Here is a 14,947-nt window from a genome sequence, read left to right as displayed (position 1 = left end):
TATAACAAATTTAACATTTCAGAAATAACAGAATGAATACAAATGCATTTACTTTATTGGTAATTTTTTTAAAAAATTCAACTTTTGTTCCACCCATTTGGCTGCAAAGCTACTTTGGGCAGTTTACAATATAATAAAACAATATTATAATTAGTAACAAATTCCAGGGATATATTAAAGCTACTGTTAAAGTATATTGTTTATAGCCAATTGACAGGAATTTTTCAATTTTGTGTTGTTCACTGTTTGCATGGCTGGCAACTCATCAGATCACTGCAGCACCTTTCATAGATGGAGTTGCATGCAGATCAATATTGAACAGAATAAAATCCAAGGAATGCACTTTGATAAGTTTTTATCTTGCTAAGGGAGAAAAATCATAGCCAATGAAAATCTTGAGGAAAACAATGACAGCAGGAGATTGACTCTCCTTGAGTTGGAAATATTTGTTCAGTATTCTGTACAATAAAGGGCTCAGAGATTGGGACTGAACTCCCTGTAGGAGACACTAGACCAGGTCCATCCTCACATCCATAATACTATCTGTGCATTTCCAGATCTCCATTTAAAGAAGAAAAAAACATAAATGTTTTGCTCTCATAAATGGGGAGAGCAACACAAATGGCTATAACCTGGAGGGAGTGCAAATTGTATGACCTATCCATTCAGAGTCCATACAATATCATCCTTCCACAATCACACATACACTCCTCCTTAATACAGTAATAAAACTCCATTGAAGTTTAATTAATTAAGCTGAGTGAGAGAGAAAAGAAATGAACATTTAGACCACAACAGAGCTATACAAACAGCAACACATATGTTCATCCTTGTCCTACAGCTCTGCAAGATGGCCAGTGGCATGGCTACAAGGGCATATACATGTACCATACAGTCACCTCAATCTGTTCCCTCCCTAACATGTCAGAGATTGGATTGTGCACAGGACAGCTTTGGCTTTATGGGATTGAGGGGTCACTTGTTTACTCATCTTCTTCTTTGGTTCCAAACTGCTGTATTAATTTCTTACTTTCGTAAATTCAAATTGCCAACCAACTTATTAATTCTACTGATGCTGAATGGCACCACAATGGACCATGAAATGCATTCTGATGTTGCTCCGTTCTAGGAGTGAGTGGTGGCTCCACGCTCTACCCTGTAATCACCCTAGAATTGCACATGTGCTGTACCTCTGTTCTTGCACATTTGTTTGAAGACAATACACATACCTTGCTATATCCAAAGTGCTGCAAGCCAGAGAGGTAAAGCTTTCTCCTAGCAGTCAGAGGGGCACTTTTTTTTCAGTGTTGGAGGAGGGAAAACTGCCTATTTCTGAACTTCAATACATGCTGCAAGTTTGGAGTCAAACTCTTTTTCCTGTTCAATTTCAAGATGAGGAGCCTCTCTCAGCGCTAGGCTTTTAAGAGTGGGAAAGTGCCTCCCTCATCACAGCTCATGTGTGTGAGGAGAAGGGCTGGGAAATAGAGCTGGCACATTTTGTGTACTTCCACTGTTTTCTGTGAGCAGTCATCACAGAATACATTGGAGAAATCACTTCAGAGGTTTATCAGAATGCACATCACCACCCAGCCCTTGTGGTCAGATAGTTGATGAAGTTTTTCCACCAAATGCTCTTGTCAGGGCTGGCCCTAGGATGACTAGTGCTTCAGTCCTGCCAGCCACCACATTCAGCTTTCCAGGGCCACCCAGAGGGCCTGGGACATGTGTGATAATTTGGGCCCTACTTCTCAGGACCTATGCACGTGTTTACAATCTAAGGGCCAAGTGTAAGAATTGCTGCACACCCAGACAACATGTGAGAATTCTCCTCTGTATCTTCTCCAGGCCCTTCACTCAAACAGACGAATCTTTCTTTCTTTGTAGTCTCGAAGGCTTTCACAGCCGGGGTCTGAGGGCTGTTGTGGGTTTTTCAGGCTCTTTGGCCGTGTTCTGAAGGTTGTTCTTCCTGACGTTTCGCCAGTCTCTGTAGCCGGCATTTTCAGAGGACTGGAGTTAGAGATCTGACCAGAGCACAACAACCATCTTTCTTTCTTTCTTTCTTTCTTTCTTTCTTTCTTTCTTTCTTTCTTTCTTTCTTTCTTTCTTTCTTTCTTTCTTTCTTTCTTTCTTTCTTTCTTTCTTTCTTTCTTTCTTTCTTTCTTTCTTTCTTTCTTTCTTTCAAATAGATGGGCCTTGTATTTTCTTGGAGGAGATTAGGAGAATAGGGGTGGGGTTATGCTTCTTCTGAAAGCCTCCTTGAAGTGCCAAAGACTTTCTGGCAAAGCTTCTTTCTGCTTCTTGGGTTCAGTCTCACAGATCTTCTGGACGTGACCTGCTTCTCCACTTCTCATCCAGAAATATTCCTCCAGCTTGGCCTCACACCACTCCTATAGCTTTCCATGTCATCATTTCCACAGAAAACAACTCTCCCACAGTACCTTCCTGGAAAATCTTAGATGGCATTAATTGTACACATTAAGAAGAACTTTGGAATGTTGCCACCTTTTCCAGAACACTGTACCATTCTTTCAGAACCAAGTGACCTGCCAACGAGTGATCAGCAGAGGCAGGGCCTGACAAAGGAAGGAAAGATGGGGATGCTGTGGGCTGAAATGCAAATTGAATCACATCGAGTGTTAACACGGAACTCCTGAACGAATCCACAGCCCCTGTGTGATCACTGACTGTGAATTCAACTGTAATGCAGACTGAGAATCAAACGGGAGTGTGACATTCAGCCTCTCATGGCCCCAATTTGTCTTCCCCAAACACAGAGCTCAGGAAGGCAAACCAAAACACCTCTTGACACGCTGCCACCAGTTGATCTCCTTATCAACGTACTTTACTTAGAAAAGATGAAGGTCCATTCAGTACTGTCTTTTTAGTAAAACAGGTTTATTGATTACATATAGTTTCTAGAATCATTCATAAGCATATTCCTTAAGTTTCATCAAGCATCAGTTTTAATCTTCTATATTAATTACCACAGTTCTCACCCAGACTAATCACTCCTCAGACCCCTCCTTCTCTCTCTGATTCCTCACACAGACTAACTCAATTCAACTCGACTTAACTGACTCCTCCTCTCTCAGGCTATGCCTTTTAACATCTCTCTTAGCCCCGCCTCTTAACCACATTAACATATATCAAGAATAATTCATAACTTACAATGCATAACTTAGGGTGTTCACCACAGGGCGTGATTTGGCTTGCCAGTGCCATTGCAGCCTAAGTCACACAGATGTTTACTGCCTTGCACTTCTCTCTGTGACAAGATCAGGTTGCCTGTTCTGCCATACATTCCCTTCTCTTCTCACAGAAAGCTCTGTATTGGATATATCTGGCCTGGACCAGTTATAAATCTGCCAGACCTATTGCTGTCCATACCGGTTGGTTTAGAAAGGGGATGGGTAATCAGTGGGGTCAAGGGCTCCACTCTCAAGAGAGGGCAGCACTAATTCTCATGTTGTGCTTTTTGTTGTTAATTTTTTAAAAATGACTATGTATTGCAAAAATTGTCGCAATGATTTTTTTTCCTTAATTAAAACACGGGTTTAACAAAGAGAATGAATTTTTAAAAGGCCTATGTCCACTCTTTAGTAGTCGAAAATACAATTTTTCAAAAATATAAAATTAGGCTGTTCGGGGGGAGAGGCTCTGAAAACATGACAAAATTGCTCTCTATGCCCCCTAGAAGGCACAAAAAGGGACCTTCTGGACTCTCCCCTGGCAGTATTTAATTTTAGGAGGATATGGGGAACAGGACGCTGTTAAAAGGGCACTGGGGGGATGTATGCAGCCCACTCTAGGTTTAGCCTGTCTAACACTTGGCCTACAGTCTGATTTAATAGGAAGTCTTCTTATTACAGTCTTCTGAGCAGGCATTTTATAAGCAGGTTAAATTTGACCAAAGGAACAAAAATAATCCATTCCATCTGTTCTCCAGCAGAGGAATTGCACACGTGCTGTTTCAAACAATAACTTTAACTAATTAGCATTTATTCCATTTCACATACAACTGTCTCCTTTTACCCTTATACACTATTTCCAGTTTTGTGAAACAACACCAAGAATCATGAGGATTCCTGTGATGGGGTCGTGGCAGGAGCCAAAGACACACATGGGAACGGAGGTGCAGGGAGGAGGTCTGCTTTGAAGAGGCCTGGAGAAATTTGTCCTAGTTCAGTGGTTCCCAACCTTGGGTCCCCAGATGTTCTTGGTCTATAACTCCCAGAAATCCTGGACAGCACAAGCTAGTGGTGAAAACTTTGGGGAGTTGTAGTCCAAGAACATCTGGGGACCCAAGGTTGGGCGCCCCTGTTCTCATAGTTCCCTACCTCTACCCCAGGAGTCCTGCAGCTCTGCTTGTTCTATCAAGTTGTACAGTTTCTGCAGGAATGCAAAGCGTAGGAATGTAGGAAGCCTTGCTGTTCCTAGACTTACCCCACAACTATTTTATTATTATTTATTCAGTGTGTATAATATTTGTGCATTGGAAGTGATTAAGACCTTGCCCCAAATCAAATCTGTGTCCCCCTGACGTGTCCCCCTAGCAGAAGTGACATTAAAGTGGAAAAATTGAAAGGGGGAAAATACTTTTAAGCTAAGGAAGTGAGATCATTTCTGAATTCAACTTCAGTTCACTTTGTGTCATGTAGTTCAGGAAAATCAAGGAGGCAAAAACCACCCTATAGCCAAGGTGAATCTCATCCCAAACTCACACAATTTTTCTACATAAAAAAACTGATAGGAAACGAAATTGAATTGTCATCTAATTAGTTGATGGTGAAACAATTTTGGATATTTAAAATGAAAAGCAATTTCCAAAAATATCTTCTTGGGACTATTTTAGCAAGGGATAGCCACCTGCGTAGGTTCATCCAGAAGCATTTCAGTTTCAAGGAAATGACTCATAAGCCTCCCTTCAAACACCTCTGCTTGCAAAGAAACGCTATAGCATGGCTTTCCGATTACATTAATTTTTATACCTTTCGTGTAACTATCTGTTTCTTCCAGGTAATTGCCAAGCAGGAATGAGAGGTTAGCTGTTTTATTCCCTTGGGAGGGGGGAACCAAAAACAAGTAGGCTCAGGGCTCCCTCTAGTGGCCAATGACCAGATGAGAGGATGGCAGGGCCTGCAGGAAGGGCACCAGACATTCCCAGCCAGCCTCGCTGTAGGAGAGCCTGCCAGATCCGTAGTCTCAAAATATGTTGATAGTCCTCACTAAGAACAAAAGCGAACAACACACATTGCTCTTCAGCAACAAGATGGAAATGAAAACAAGGTGTCCACGAAAGCTCACATTAAAATGTAATGGTCTTTAAGGTGCCACAAAGTTTTTGACTTTTAAAATTTGTATTATTATTGTTTTCCTTGGGTTTTGTCCGATATGCTTGCAGAGACGAAGGTAGCTCGCTTCTCTAAAGGGACTATACTGTTCTTTGTGACAAAGCTTGTGCCCACTGAGGTGGTAGCCCTGTGCCGAGGTGCAACTGCTTCCTTTCGTAGGTGTGTTTGCAAAATAATGCCTCTCTGAACGTGGATGGCAGAGTGATTCTTGCACAGAGTAGCCTGGCAAAGAGGAGTTCATTTATTCCACTTTTCATCTGACAAACTCGAGGGGAGAATCATGGTTCTTCATTCCTCCCCCCCCCCCGTTTTATTTCCACAAGAACCTCTCAGGGTCAAATGCACTGCAGAGTCATGCCATTTGTTAACAAAACAGAACAAAACAAAAGGACAATCACTGAGTGGCAGGCTGGGTTGTGAGCACAGGCTAGAGTGGGAGTGAGCCATTTGCTCCTCACTCCAGGTCCCATTTGGAACCAGGCTTCCTCCTCACACTTAACTCTTTGCATGAGGAAGAAAACTACCAGTGTCAGAGATTGGGACCATGGCAGGGACCAAGGATTAAAAAAAGCTTCCCCCCATTCCATGTTATGGCTCAGCCCACACTTCCCCATTGCTTGTCTTCCCAAAATGCTCTTGCCCAGAAAAGTACAATCTGTGCTGTATTTCCATTCTAGCTAATGCAAAGATTGCATTTGAAAGACAGACAGATGAAGCACAAAGATGGACTTCAGTCTTCTGTAGGAAGACAGCCATCCTCCATACTCCTCAGTGTCTTCGGCCTCACAGAACCCTGAACATATTTATTATTTTAAGGTATGTGCACAGATGCAATATGTTGAAGAGGTGTCTGCTATGTGTGCAAATTATTGCTAATGCACTACTGTGCAGCTTTGCCCCTCTGCCACCAGAAACATTTTTGCAGACTCTTTTCAGCAGCTTAACCTTGTATAATCAGGGTAGAAATGTCTTAATTTCACTTCAAATAAGAGTTCAGCCTAACTTGCAAAATATGTTATCCATCTATTTTTTATCACTGCTTTATTTGTTTTTATGGAAAGGATTAGTTCCTTTTTCAAATGGGCAAAAACGTCTTCATTTACATTTTTTGCTATAAAGATCACATGCCAGAACAATAAAATCATCATATGCCATCCCATGACTCATGACCATGCTGCAATTATCTGTTTACGAATTAAGGAACCTGAGTCATTTTTATTATTTTAAACTTCAATCTCAGAGCCATTCCCTTGGTGAAAATCACCTGATATTCAGGACATATCAGGACCATTTTATTTTAATAGGGTGGCAAAAACATACTCTCTCTTTTTGTGACTTGTTTCATTTTTGTCTCCTTGTGGGTGGAGCATTGCTCCTACTTTTTTTTGGGGGGGGGGTACTATGTGTTTTCTATGTTGTATCTTTGTTTTTAAAGTGTACACCATCTAGAGGATGAGAAGCGTCCTGCCTCCTGGGAGAAAGAAATGTTTCAGTTGGGTGGAATTTGCTTCCATCTAATGGCTGTTAGCTGAGACAACATCAGAAGTGAATCTAACAAATTAATGGAGGACAAGGCCATCCATGGTTATTGGTCACAAAAGATTACCTTCCAGCCTTAGATCCAGCATGGTGCCAAATATCAGTCCAAATGGACAGCTCCTAAAGCTACCAGCCTTTCTGGAGCCATTGGTTCTTCCTCTCCTTGACAACCCCCCTTTTTTGTGTGCTAGGAGGAAAGGTAAAATGGAAAAATATAAGGGATGAATTTCAACAAATGATGTGGAACTGAAAATTATGTGAATATTGTACACTCTTTCAGAGTTTAGAAGACTACTTTTGAAAAGCAACATGTTACAGTTCCCCCCCCCAAGGCCTCTAAAATACTCAGCCATTCTTATAATAGGGATTTTGAAAAAGGTACTGTAATTCTTTATGCTCTTTTTTTCTTTGCTGTTTCTCAAAATAACTACAATAATTATAATTGGATTCATCTCGGATGAATCTTGGATTCATAGTATACATATATTGGTTTCACTGTTTTTAAAAATGTGTAATGCTGCCCAGAGTAGACCTTTGGTTTAGATAGGCAGGGTAAAAGTCTAATAAATAAATAAATAAATAAATAAATAAATAAATAAATAAATAAATAAATAAATAAATAAATAAATAAATAAATAAATAAATAAATAAGCTTTTTTTTGCTTTAAGCAGCAACATCTGAATACTACAAGCCTGTGATGCAAAGTGTACTCCCTTCCAATTTACCTTATTGTTGTCTCAACAACTGCACAGAACAAAAAGTAGTATCACAAGGCAAGGCACGAGTCAGCACGTGAAGCATGTGATAATCCTCATCTACCATTTAACGAAGCCATGCCTTATAGCAATTAAGGTAATTAAAGGCTATAGTTAGACTGCAAATGTAATAAAAAAATATGCCTAGTTAAGTTGCCTGCAAGGTCTCTAGTTGTACTGATGTCAGGCTGCCCTCAACTCAGGATGATGACTTACCCGGGCCCTGAAGGGGTTTACTGACTCCTAGAAGTCAGTGACTCTACCCAATAGCATCTAAGGAAGTGGGCAGCTCCTGCTTGAGGGGCTTCCTGGTTCGAGCCCCAAACATTTATGCAAAATCCTGAGAATGAACTCTTTCTTGCACCCTCTGAGCTCAACAGTGAATTAGCTACTGGTGTCTTCATACTGCTAGCTTGAATCTACCCCCTTCACTGCCGTTTGCCCATTGATCGGGTCAACCTGCCAGAACTGGAAACCCATGTGAGTACTGTACAAATCTCCAAGCCCCAGGTGAACTTCCATCATGCAGTGGGGAAGAGAAAGGTGAACATGGCTATCAAATACTCTAAACCTTGGGCACCCAGATATTGTTGGGCTACAGATCCCATCATCCCCAACTAGCAGGGTTGATAGTCTGAGATTCTAGGCACTGTATTCCAATAACATATGGGGACCCAAAGTTGGAACAGACTGGGCTTCACATAAGCAATGTTAAACAAACACTTTTCTCTGCTCTTTGGTTTGTTGCAGGCGAACAGCGAGGGAGCAAGCAGCAAATCAAACCATGACTAGACAGGAGACAGATGTCGAGGACACAATCTTCCTTGTGAAGGGTGAATAAATGAATGATACCAGGAAGAGATTCAGGAAGTATACATTCAGTGAGAGGACCTGTTGTGTGACAGCTTTGAGGGAGGAACACCAGAGCTGAGCCCAGAACAAAATAAAACCCTCAGCAAATAATTTCCAAGAGAGGCAGCATTGTTTCTGTTTTCTAAAGTAGGGAGAGTCACTATGTTGTAATAATCATTTGGGAGACCCGGGTTTAAAGTTCCACTCTGCTCTGTTGGTCCTCAAACCTTCCTTGGGAACAGAGGGACCCAAACACACCTGACATCATCCCCATTATCCTTGGCAATTCTCCTACAACCTACAACAAGAGGTGAGTTTGCTCAGTAGCTTAGCAGACAAATGGTCCTGCTAGCTCAGTATTGGCCCCGATGACTGGCAACAGAACTGCATAGACTGAGACAGGAGTTTTTCCCAGCCCTGCCTGGAGATGATGAGGACTGAACATGGGATTTCTACAAAGCATACGCTGCCATGAGCATCCAAATTGGAGAAGTATGATGGATGAATTCTAATCCCTACCTTCCTAGCTTTATTTGAAAAAATTTAGTTCCTAGCCCTTGTAGAAGCAAAGAGGAGAAGCAAAATGTGCAGCTGCTATTCTGCACATTGTTCTGTACGCAAGGAGCATGCTCTCACAATGCTTCGGTATTTTTGGCCAAAATGTTGATCGACAATAATGATCACCACATGCTATCTCTGGAGAAGCAATGTCTTGGTTCATATTAAAGCCATTGTTTTCTGTATCATCAGATAGGAAGTGATTGCTTCCCCATTGAAATATATAGAAATATGAGAGTTTTGTGTAGGTGAGATTGTGTATGACCTCCTCATGTGACAACGAAGACAGTTCACTGTATTTCCCATTTACTGTAGGTGTAGTTTTAAAATATGTATCCCTTCCCTTGCCCCCAAATTAAAATGATTTTTTAGAATTGTCTTGTCAATTCATGTAGTTAAAGGTTGTCACTATTGTATGCATATTTTTGGCTGCAGTCCTGTGGTTGTGAGACTATGGATTATTCCAGACCTGTGCCATAGACTAATGTTGCTTTGTTGCGATCTTCAGAGCAATGTGCAGCAGCCCTGCAGTGTACCGAGTCCAGTTATTATCCTGTTTTCTGGTTTGTTTGTTTTTTTAAAAGGAAATGTGATAGCATTTTTAAAAGTTGATTTTTAATTTTAGTGCGGTTTATTGAGAAATGCTGTTATGCATAAACATTTGCATATAGCTTGAAGGGAGACTACAACTCTTTCATTCCACATTTCACTGTAGATTGGCAGTGTAAGGACGAACTGTGATGAAAGCAGACCCAGGCACCAATTGTGGACTGCTGTAGCTAGCTGGAACAAATAGCTGCAAAACCCTCCACGTTGGCTCAAGTGATTACACTGCTTGAGCATGGAGCCCATAGCAGCAGTGGAATAGTGAGTGGACAGTCTGGCCCGAGGGGGGTGGACCCTCATTATCCCTTTGTGACCTTTCAGATTGCTCAATAATTGCATTCCTTCTATGAGGTTTGTGATTTTAATCTTATGTGTATTACCTACAAAGCAGAGCCTAATGGGGACTGCAGGCCAAACAGGTAAATTCACATCTCCTATTGATTTAGATAGATCAGTGAGTTAGACATCTGAGCCACAGGCTCCAGGAGTTTGATTCCCCAATATGCTCTTCAGATGAAGAGCCAGCTTGCATAGCCTTGGGCAAGCTGAACACTCCCAGAAGTGCCTTCAGAAGGAAGAATTGGAAACCCTGGAAAGAGTTGCCATAAATTGGGATTGACCTGAAGCCTTGTTTGCAGCTTGTTGACAATTTGAATCCCCTCCTGGAACACACATAATAATGATGGTGATGATAAACATATTCATGTGAGCCTTTCCCTTTTTTAAAGGATTTATTTTAATACCCATCACCTTACCAATTTTGTTGCAGTTTATGATGCCTCTTGTGTTCCATGTTAATACAGTCATGTTCTAAATGCTGAAGATTTTGTCTCACAGTGTGTAGCTTTTAAAATGTGGTGTCATGTGACACTGAAGAATAAAACAAGTTTACCCATATGAATTACATTCACAACTGTTTGGCAGTGGCATGTGCTATGTGAACATATTTTGTTCACATGCTGCTGCTGAGTTTTACTCCCTGTTCTGGAAGACACCCACGGTTGCCATAGTAACTCCATTCATGTTTGTTTCCTTTTCTCAATGAAGAATGTACTCTTTAAAAGCATTGTACAGTAATCTCCATTGAGAGTATCTGGACTGAATAAGACAAGTTAAATGTACATGCTTAGCCTGGGATGTTCTGGATCAAGTTCTTCATGTTGTTATTGTTGAACAAAGCTGGGCTGGTGGAAGGTTTTTTTGTTGTTGTTTCTTTTTTGAGCGTGCTGGGATGTTTTATATAAGAGAATGACAAGGTTGTGGGACTCTTTTTACAAGCTGCTTTCTGTTTCCTTTATGTCAGCAGTTCTTTTGTGCTGTAATACTTGCCAAACAACATACTATACAACGCCTAGTTCATGGCTTAGTGTTAAACATAAAATAGTAGAAGTATAATAGTAGGTGCTGAGAGACATGTGAAGACACTGCCTCCTTTTTCTCAGGTGGCTCAAAACCCATTTGATTCCTTTTCAATTAACATGCTGCCTCCGGCCTAATTGAAAATGAAACAATTTCACATCCTTCTCTCCTACTGTAGCGTTCCCCATTTATTAGGTCTATGGTTCATGTTATATTATGTAATGGTTCATGTTTGTTATGTAATGTAATGGTTCATGCATATTAATGTTGCTGGGAGGCGGAGCTGAGAGAGATGCTATAAGAGGCGGAGCTTGAGTCAGTCAGAGTTAGTAAGAGTCAGCTAGTAAGAGCAGCTAGAGTCAGAGTAAGAGAGAGAGAGAGAGTAATAGAGTGTGGAGTCTGGGAAATTCTGAGGTGTGATTAGCTACTGAAGACATTCATGAATCAATCTCTGTAATCAATAAACCCAAGTTCTATTTAAAAGACTTTGAAGTGTGGACCTGAATCTTTATGTGGTAATGGTGATTTAGTGATCACCTGGTGGCAGCAGTGAAAAGAGGGGATAGTTTGCCTTTGTGTGCTCTGAGGCTTGACGGTCAAGCAAGGGGCACAAGGGTGAACGCCACACCTACCTTCCACATTGAGCATAGGATGGAGAAGATTTAGAGAACAGAAGAAGGATTTAAGCCTGCTGGATGTGTGGCGTGATGTGCTTGTGGCATACAATACACAGCAAAATGAGTAATGCTACCATTAGGCAAAGTGGAACAGTCACCTAAGGTAGCAGTAGTAGTGGCTGGTGAGTCCAGTTTAAGGGGAGCCACGACTCCACTTCAGGTTTGTGTCTGCACTTTGCAAAAGCTATCCAAAGTGCTGAATCCTATCCACCAAACAGAGTAAAACCTGGAGTGGATTCACAACACTCTGAAACTGGAGCCACCAGTTTCCACTGGGTGGCAGATGCTGGGACAGGGTCAATGGTGGCAGATTGCAGGATGATTCTCTTGAGCCCCATAATTATTCCCTTCTGTTGAAAGACAGAGATGTGTGCACCATGAATTCTGTCCTGATCCTCTAAACTTGGCTGTTGTGGTGAAGGAAGCTGTCCTATTACTGATGAGGAGGGGATATGATAGTGTGATTTGCCCCAGGCAACAAAATGACTTGAGTGGCCCTTGATTCCTCCAATTAATTATAAGAATTAATTGATGGGGTGGTTAAGGGAGGTTGCTCTGTTACTGGCTTGACTCTTTCGATTCAATGTCTTGGTTCTGTCGACTCAAATCTTTGTGCCAGAGCTTGAAAAATCACTTTTAAAAACTACAGAAACCTTACCTCCAAATCCAACAGGCAGCATAGTCACTTGGCTGGAGAGTTCTAGAAGCAGAGGATGGAGATGATTTAGAGCAGTGGTTAACCTTTTTGAAAGAAACACCCCCTTGAGCCATTGAGGAAGTTATCATCGCCCCCCTCCCTGCGGTGGCGCCGCCGCCGCAGCAGCAGTGCCACACCGCAGGGAGGGGGCGATAATAAATTCCTCAGTGGTGGTGGCGGCGCAGCAGCTCCCTCGCTCCCTATCACCCCCTTCTGTTCCTTCACCCTCACATCACCCCTTTTCGTTCCATCACCCCCCTGAACAACGAAATCACCCCCTGGAGGGTGATATCGCTCAGCTTAAGATCCACTGATATAGAGAACAGAAGAAGGGCTGGTGTCCACTGGATATTTGGGGTGCTGTGCTTCTGGCATGCAATGCATAGCAGTTGGGAAAAACAATGTGTCCAAGCTCTGGATGTGGCCTGTGCTGCTGTCTTGCTCCTGGGTTACTCTTCTGTTTTATCTTCTCCTTGTGCTCAACAGCACAAAACAGCTCAATGCAAAGTTATTTGCAGACAAGTGCACAGGCGGGAGATATATCACTGAGAGAGGTGTAGAGCTGTCATTGTATAGAACAGGCTGGGATCTGTATTTATAGAGCTACACAGGGTACAAATCATAGCTGCAAATCCTTCCTGAAGTAGAGGACTGGGTATAAACTCTGGAACTATTGCAAGCCATCTTTTAGCAGGAGCTGCCCAACAGCTCCTCTGGCAATAAATTACACTGTAATGCTATCAGCGTCTGGACATGGTGCTGGAGTAGTTCAAATGTTAGCAGTAAGCTCCTATTTCATTACTTCTGGCCTGTGATTCAAGGCTATTGAGGCTCATTCAGAGCCATATTTGATGGACTTGTCCAGGCTAGAAAACATCTGATTATTCATCCCACAAGCGCCTTCATTTCAAATAACTGGGTTCAAAGGGATCAAAGAAATCCAATAAAACCTTTTCCCTGCAATATCTCGAGTAGATTTCCAATGACCACAAAAATATCTACAGAAATTGTTAGTATACTGGTCTCGAGTTTGACTCTTAATGCCTAAACCGCAGAAGCCTGTGCTGCAGGGTCAGAAGACCAGCAGTCATAAGACCGAATCCACGCGATGGAGTGAGTGCCCGTCGCTTGTCCCATCTCCCGCCAACCTAGCAGTTCGAAAGCATGCAAATGCAAGTAGATAAATAGGGACCACCTCGGTGGGAAGGTAACAGCGTTCCGTGTCTAAGTCGCACTGGCCATGTGACCACGGAAGATTGTCTTTGGACAAAACGCTGGCTCTATGGCTTGGAAACGGGGATGAGCACCGCCCGCTAGAGTCGAACACGACTGGACAACAATTGTCAAGGGGAACCTTTACCTTTACCTCCTGAGTCATAGTTCAGCAATCTGTCCACTACACACATTGATTTTAATAAAAAACAGTGTCCACAAAGACTCAAATAATTGTCATTAAAAATGCTCTAATATGCCACAAATTCATTGTACCTTGTAGGGAAGTCATCTGGACTTGAAGTAATCCTGATTTGAATCACAATGATTTGGACAGATTTAGTAATCTAAATGTGGAGCATGTCTCTTCTGAAGCAGACCAAATCCAAATCTGAACACTCCTGAAAACTATTTATCAGTTTAGATTAAGAAGAACATTGTGTGTCTCCAAAAACTGACATATTTATCCCCTAGTTCTTCATATAGGGAAGGAACACCAGGTTGGAGAGGGGGAAGAAAAAGAGGTTTTCCCATGATCAGCTAGTCCTAACACTTGGAGAAAGAACATGTAAGTAATATATTGCTGTACTGATCTAGTGCTCAGTGCTTTTTGCTAATTTCCCCTCCTAGGAGAAAGAATGTTGTCTCTCTTTCAGTGGAGTCTGTTAGGTGTAGGAGAATGTAGCACTGGGCGCCTGCTTTTAAACTATGTGTTCAAGGCCTTCTGTCTCCTTCTGACACTGACCATCCTCCACGTCCTATTGCACTTTCTCTGAATTTAGTTCCAACTAAGTAGAAAACAAAACTATCTATACTGTTTTTTCATTCTTCAGAATTAATTCCTAGCCCAAACAGTTACCCTTCTGAAATTCTGTAGGTTTCTGGGTGTACTTCTATGGCATAACTGTTTTTATACAAATCGCAAATCAAATAAACAAGCATGAAGGAAACTAAAGGGAAGTCAAGCACCCACCCCAAATGTGAACATTTCCTTCCTGCAAAAAGAAAATCCATCCATCTGAAGTTCTGAAGTATGATAAGGTGTCCCTTGTGTCTGCTGAATCTGCTATCTAGCTGCTAGCTGTTGATAGACAACTTCGAGGCTCCTGCCTTCTGATTTAAAGGTACTTTAAAATAACTGGACTCAGACTGAATGGTCTCTCGAACAGAACAAACCTTTAGAAATGACTGTACTTTGTTAACCTTTCAAATAAGGATTGGCCAGAACTTGGAAATAAATTGTTAAAAATAACAAGGATGAATGGGGTTTTTTTTGGGGGGGGGTTGGTTGGTAATAAATGTGTCTTCTTTGCAATGACAAAGTCACAACTAAATATCTG

Source organism: Pogona vitticeps, chromosome 3, assembly GCF_051106095.1.
Source record: "Pogona vitticeps strain Pit_001003342236 chromosome 3, PviZW2.1, whole genome shotgun sequence".
NCBI lineage: Eukaryota > Metazoa > Chordata > Lepidosauria > Squamata > Agamidae > Pogona > Pogona vitticeps.
Note: the sequence above shows the minus strand (reverse complement) of the source record.